The sequence below is a fragment of the Sinocyclocheilus anshuiensis genome, unplaced genomic scaffold (assembly GCF_001515605.1).
Source record: "Sinocyclocheilus anshuiensis isolate Anshui unplaced genomic scaffold, SAMN03320099.WGS_v1.1 scaffold67, whole genome shotgun sequence".
NCBI lineage: Eukaryota > Metazoa > Chordata > Actinopteri > Cypriniformes > Cyprinidae > Sinocyclocheilus > Sinocyclocheilus anshuiensis.
Window position 1 is genome coordinate 110,234 of NW_015552546.1, and position 6,692 is coordinate 116,925.

General features: G+C 34.6%; 1 protein-coding gene across 1 annotated transcript in view; it reads right to left on the bottom strand.

Moving 5' to 3' along the window:
- The window catches only part of LOC107664193 (solute carrier family 41 member 1-like), a 53,588-nt gene extending 51,702 nt beyond the window's left edge, over nucleotides 1-1,886 (bottom strand). Inside the window, exon 1 of the mRNA XM_016454683.1 lies at nucleotides 1,808-1,886. The gene's annotated coding sequence lies outside the window, so the exon portion shown is untranslated. The remainder of the gene's footprint in view (nucleotides 1-1,807) is intronic.
- Between the last annotated feature and the right edge of the window lie 4,806 nt (nucleotides 1,887-6,692).

The window sequence follows — 6,692 nt, forward strand, 5'->3', positions numbered from 1 at the left end:
GAGGGCACTCTCTTTCTCTCACCTCTGTATATATATATATATATATATATATATATATATATATATACATTTATATCTGTACAATTTTGGAATACTTTATTATTTGTTCTCTTAAGCTCAACCAGGCTGGATTTACTGGGAAATATTATTAGAGTTTAAAATAACTGTTTTCTATTTTAATATATTTTAAAATGAATTTTATTCCTGTGATGCAAAACTGAATTTTCAGCAGTCAGTACTCTAGTTTTCAGTGTCACATCCTTATCATATCATTCTAATGCATTTAATGCTCCTTTATTATCAATTATGATTGGTTCTCGATTATTAATATTGGTTTTTATTATTATCAGTGCTTTTTAAAAATTGCTTAATATTTTTGTGGAAACTGTGATACTTTTTTCAGGATGCTTTGATGAATAATAGTTTCCAAAGAAAAGTGTTTATTTGAAAAATTTGCAATATTACTGTTTTTAATGTATTTTTGATCAATTAAATGCAGCCTTGGTGAGCATAAGTGACTTTTTCAACAACAACAAAAAAAAAACTATTATTCCATATTTTTGACCAGTAATGTAGCCAATAGCAGACACTACAAATCAAATATTTATCATATGATAACATATTAGACTGATGGACCCCAGATGCCCCTAACAAGAGAAAAACACTCATTGTTCCAGTTCTGACCCAGTGTGCCAGCAAGACACAAACACACACACAAACAGAAGCCTGTGGCCTACTTCATCATTCTTTGAAATCAGCTTGTTAGAAGCTGATGAGGTCGTCTATTTCTGATGAGTTCTGAATTCAACAGGATGCAATCAAAGTCTACCATTATCTATTCAGTGTTTTCTCTGGCTCATATTCTATTTTGGGCACAAAGACTGATATATCCGGAATTCATTCCTTTTGAAACAGCATAAAAGCATGTCGGCAGTACTTCAGGATAAGACAGATAGTTCAAACAGGGACTCATTAACAACATGCAGTAACAAGCATAAAATAGTAATTTACAAAATTGTATAAGTGATATGAAGTGTGCCCCCAGATATAAAGTGTACCAGGAGTCTAATATTCTTTGCAAATTGCACAGTGAAGATGTAATATAACACAATATGAGATGTTATTATAAAGAAATTATAAAAAAAATAAAGGAGAAATGTGTAATATAATAGACTAATGGCTTTTATTGTTAAGACGTGGGTTGCCTTTATTCTTATTTTCCCTTAAAGAAATGCTAATTTTGTTTAAAAATGGCAAAGAATTTAACTGTACTTCTGAGAAATATGATTGGAATTATTTCACTTAAGATGAAGAATTAGTCCTATTAGTGGCCTAGAAATAACTTTTTTAGTGTAAACAGCCTTTTAACAGCCAATGCCATGTTGAGGGTACATTATAACCTGCCAGGTTATGCAGATGACTCAAAGCAACAATATGTTTTCTTCATATAGGACTTTTAGCCAATGCACAAGCCACATTACAAAGCATAAACATGAAAATTGTTGGGTTGAATCCAAAAAAATGTCACTTTCATTAATGTGTGTATATGAGACAACAACAAATCAAAAGATATTGACCTACAGCTTCAGTCTGAACTGGTAGCAGTTAGTAAATAAATGTCATGAATCCACAGGCGTCAGTATAAAGTTTAAAACAACTGGCACATTAAAAAAAAAAAAGAACCGGCAAAATGTAAACAAACATAATGAGTGAATCTTTAAAGTTGAATTAAGTAAAATGAGGGTAGACATTTTGCAGTAAAATAACCAGCCTTGTCTTACAAGACATGAATTTCAAGCCAACTTACTTTAAACTCCCGTATATTCCAGAGAGTGTGAACCTGTCCGGTTGTGCACAAGCCAAAGCTTGCAGTAAAATCACATAAATGTGTGGATTCTCCAGACCTGATGGGGGCAGCAGAGAGGCTAATGCTGCTTCAGATAACAACGAACTCCTGTTGGAACTGACTTTGCAGCTAAAGCTTCCCTCCATCCTCACCCAATAAGCACCCAAGTTTCCACAGACTCAACTCTGAAAATAAAGCAGATATACAGTGGTGTTCAATAAACTTAAAAGCACAAGCCAAGACATTTGCATTTTTTGCAAAACCCATTTATGACTTTGCAAATATAATCCAGCAAATATATTTTCCTTGAAAGCTCTCATTAAAAGCCTGCTAACCTCTAAGTAAACCTAAACTCACTGGAATGAAACCGGCATCAGTATCCACCTTATTTTGCAATGGAAATAGCCTAAGCTATTTTCTGTGAACGTGCATGACTTTCAATTCATTAACTGTCATAGGTAAATAAGTGGAAGAATAACAAAGTGCAGAAAGCAGTAAAACTACTTTTTTTAAGTGTTTTAAAAAACATAAGAATACGAACACAAGACTTCTGATCTTTGAAAATGCATTAGGTTTTAACTCATTTAGTAGGTACTTTTTATTATGAGTTTATTATTAAAAATGAGTTTGTACTGACTTTTCTTTTCAACAAAGTCTAATGTCATAACATCATATTGCAATATTTAATCAAGAGATGTGCATCCACAGAGGTCTGGCTAAACTCCGAATATCCACTGACCCTAGAGTCGTCTGTGCTCTGTTCAATGGGCCTGTAAAACTGTTCAAGATGTTGCCCATCTGTTCTTTGAACCACAGATCACTAGCTCACAGCGTGGAATAAATTCAGCAATCGCCTCGATTAGGCCTGCAGATATGACTCAGCATTCATGCTATTCAAGGAGTATGAATGCGTCACACACAGCTTTAGAGATCCGTGATGGTGAAATACAGCTGCGGCTTTTATGAGATCAGCAAAAAAATTGGCAACCACAAACTCTGAAGTGAAGCAAACGAGAAAAGCTCTTATTGGACATAAGAGTGTTGTTCCACTGCACTTAGAAAGCGCTTTTTTTTGTAAGTTTGTACAGTTGAAGAGAGCCCATTGTATAATGTTACACAACACTGAGTAATTCTCCGCAGGCTCGTTGGCACAATTGCGCCGTTTCTTTATAAATTGTGTCTCTGTGTTGGTGGTTCAAGACCTGATTATATGATCAGTAGTTTGTCTTAAGGGAATACGCTTTACTATTAAGTGCTGTGTTGATTTTGGCTTGTTTCTACCCATGGGCAAGCAGAGCTATTGTATACATGCTTAGATTAGAGTATTCCATCTTTGAGTGAAGATTAATGAGATAGATTTATGCTTTTTTGTTTTTTTGCCAAGTGAGTGTTGGCAGATCATAAGCTGGGTGAAAATAACTTTTCATTACCGTAGTGTTTGAGGTACATGTGCACATACAGATTTTTATCTAGTTTAGATCTAGATTTTTGTGAGAAAACATTACAGAAATGTTATAAAAGTAAAAGCACACCTTTCTTCATAAGTGTGCAGTTTGATGTATCATTTAGGTCTTTCTCACTCTTAAAAAACAAAGGTTCCAAAAAGCAATGTCATAAAGAAACATTTTGCATTCTTCGAAAAGCGTTTCCAACCAAAATAACCATTTTTCTTAGTGTAAAGAACAATTTAATAATCTGAAGAACCTTTTTCTTTTTTAAAGGTTGTTTGTGGAGCCATCGATGCCAGTTAAAGAACCTTTATTTTTAGGAGGGTAACACAAGCAGTCTTGGATGTGTTATGCACTGAAGTTTGATACCTTAAACTATACCTTGCCTCAGCACTAAAATGCTTTTGTAAAAACTTTTTTGCAGACTCAGGGTATAGTATTGTATCCACACTGATAATACAGAGTTTAAAAATCTTCAATAGAAACAGATAAACTTTCAAAAGGCAGTGTCCTATTTAGCCTGCTAGTTCTCAGTCCATTTCTGAGCTGAGATGGATTGCCGTTCCACCTCAATGCAATCCACATGGCTTTTCTTGACAGGCCACGGTCACCTTACATCAGTTAGAGATGCATTTAATGACCCAAAAATACTGACGTCATAAATAACAGCAGCAGTGAAGTGGGGTCAAGAAACATAGACATGTTCATGGAACACTATACACTGCCATATAGTATATATGGCCATTTTACTGAGACAAAAAGTCTGCGGAGGAGAAAAAAAACAGTTTGTATTTTTTTCTGAATAGTTCACCCAAAAATGAAAATTCTGTCATTGTTTGCTCACCCTCCACTTGTTCCAAACATGTATGAATTTCTTTCTTCTGTTGAGCACGAAAGATGATATTTTGAAGAATGTTGCTAACCAAACACTTGATGGTCATTGAGCCACTGACTTCCATATGGAAGAAAATAGTATGGAAGTCAATGGTTACCATCAACTTTTTTTTATCCCTTTAAAATAATTGAATGCAATATTTGCTTTAAATTTTGTAAAATATTGTTTATTATAAAACAAAATATATAATATTTATAAAATATTTTAAATGTTGTTTACGGGGGAAATTGTAACCCAGTAGGGTTAGTAATTAGGAAACCTGCTTGAAAACAGTAATTGTTCAGCGTTAGCAATTCTTAAAACAATAAATTAAAAATTAAAAATCAGCAGCTTCTAATCAAAGAGCAAATAACACACCGTACAGGACTTGTCCTCATTGTAGCTCTTTGTGACAAAAATCTTTATCAAACTGAATTGTGTCATCAGCATCCAGTGAGGTGAAAACGTCCCTATGAACCATTTATCTGCCAGAGAGCAGACTGTTTGGAAATCATTTACGTCACCACTACCTGAACACCAAAGGTTCACGGAGACAAATATTGATTGAATCTGAGCTCTACGGTCACTGTAAACATATGATCGATAACGCAGAGGACTGAGAGAAAGTTGTGTCTGGTGGTCAAGCCGAACAAAGCTGCGTCAGAAAGAGTCAGAGGTTTCTGTTTGTTTAAATTACATATTTGAACACATTTCTTTATTATCATAACTGATATGCCTTACCAACCAGTCTCGGTGCATACATTCAGTGCATATACAAATTTTTCCCTATTAAAAATGTTTTACTCATAAATAAATGAATATTACTGTACTTTCAGGGGGGAAAGTAGGTTTACTCTTTATATCTGAATACATTAATCATAGCTGATTAATATTATATGATTATAATTTTCTTTAAATAATAATAATAATTTTAGGTTACCTGACTTTTTCATTTATTTTATTCAAATAGGTTACCTTAATATTCCAATAATATTAGTAAATATGAAGGGATTAGTTTTGGATAAAGTTCCTCTGTACTGGTTCAAAGTCTTTTTATGTGTACAAACTCTAGCTGACTAAATCTATATGAAGTTATGTAGGTAAACCGAACCACAGATAATAGTGTTTTCTAGAGCTGTGGGTTTGTTATTCTAATTTAGACTTTGATTCCTCAACAATCAAATTATGGCCACCATGTAAGTTGTTGTAAATTGCTTGAACTCTATATGGGGAAATGCTCACAGAGACTCATCTGTCTGAAATACAGCGTTTTAATATCACAGCCACAATTTCAGAGTTTCATTGAGCAGGTCCATAAAAGTTCAGGAGAACATTCTGTGATGAGATTCGTTTGCATTTCTTCCATATATCGGGAGGATACTTGGCATGCATCAGAGTGCTGAGAATATAATAAAAGACAAATCGCATCTGCTTCCAGACATCCAGATATGAATACAAATGGAGCATCTGGAGTTATTGCTTTATTTGATATTGATTACACAGTTCAAGTGTTGAAACCGCACTCTTCCCAAGGGCAGACCAAATATACTTTCATGCACGCAACAGTCTCATACACATGTGATGAGCAAACATTTTTCATCAGAATATTTCTGAAGTTCCAGAAGAGGTCAGCGGGTTTGGAAATCTTCTGTTCTGGTGACACATGGAATTCAGCTTTCTGAGATGAAAAATCTTAAAGGGATAGTTCACCCTAAAATGAAAATTCTGTCATCATTTACTCGCCCTCATGTCATTCCAAACCTGTATGACTAGCTTTCTTCTGTGAAACACAAAAGATATCGCTATGTTTTGAAAGCCAATCTTGTTTGGGAAACCTGTTCGAAAACAGTCGTTACTCTTGCAGTTCTGTTTGTTTTTTGCTCATTTATGTATTTTGCCTTTAAAGGGGTCATATGATGCTTTTTTAAAGATCATTATTTTGTGTATTTGGTGTAACAGAATATGTTGACATGCTTTAATGTTCAAAAAACACATTATTTTTCAAATACTGTACATTATTGTAGGCGCATCATATGACCCCTTTAAATATCACCCATCTGTATCAATCAAAAAACACATTCGAAACACAACATACATCCATGGATCAGCCGAGACAGACTAAAGTGCATGTCTCAGCGATGCAAACGTTGCACAGCTGTGCGAAATGAGGCCATCACGTTATGCAATATTAAACAATCTTCAGAATCCCTCCATATTCTCTCTCTCTCACACACACACACACACACACACTGGGGCTGTGAGCCAATAACCTTCAGCAGAGTGAAATGTGTGTGTGTGCCTCTTCTCTCTGTTCTTGTAACACCATATTGTCTAATGATAACCCCTGTCTATGCCAGCCTCAGTCAGCTGGTAATATATTTCTCAATCTGTATCGGAGTGGAACAGAGGTGCCATGGGGTTTATGAGTTAGTTATTCATTCTCAATGTGAAAAAGAAATATTAATTCTGTGCAGTAAATATATCACAGCATTATATGCAGTTTGTCCAAATACTAAGTTTTAGG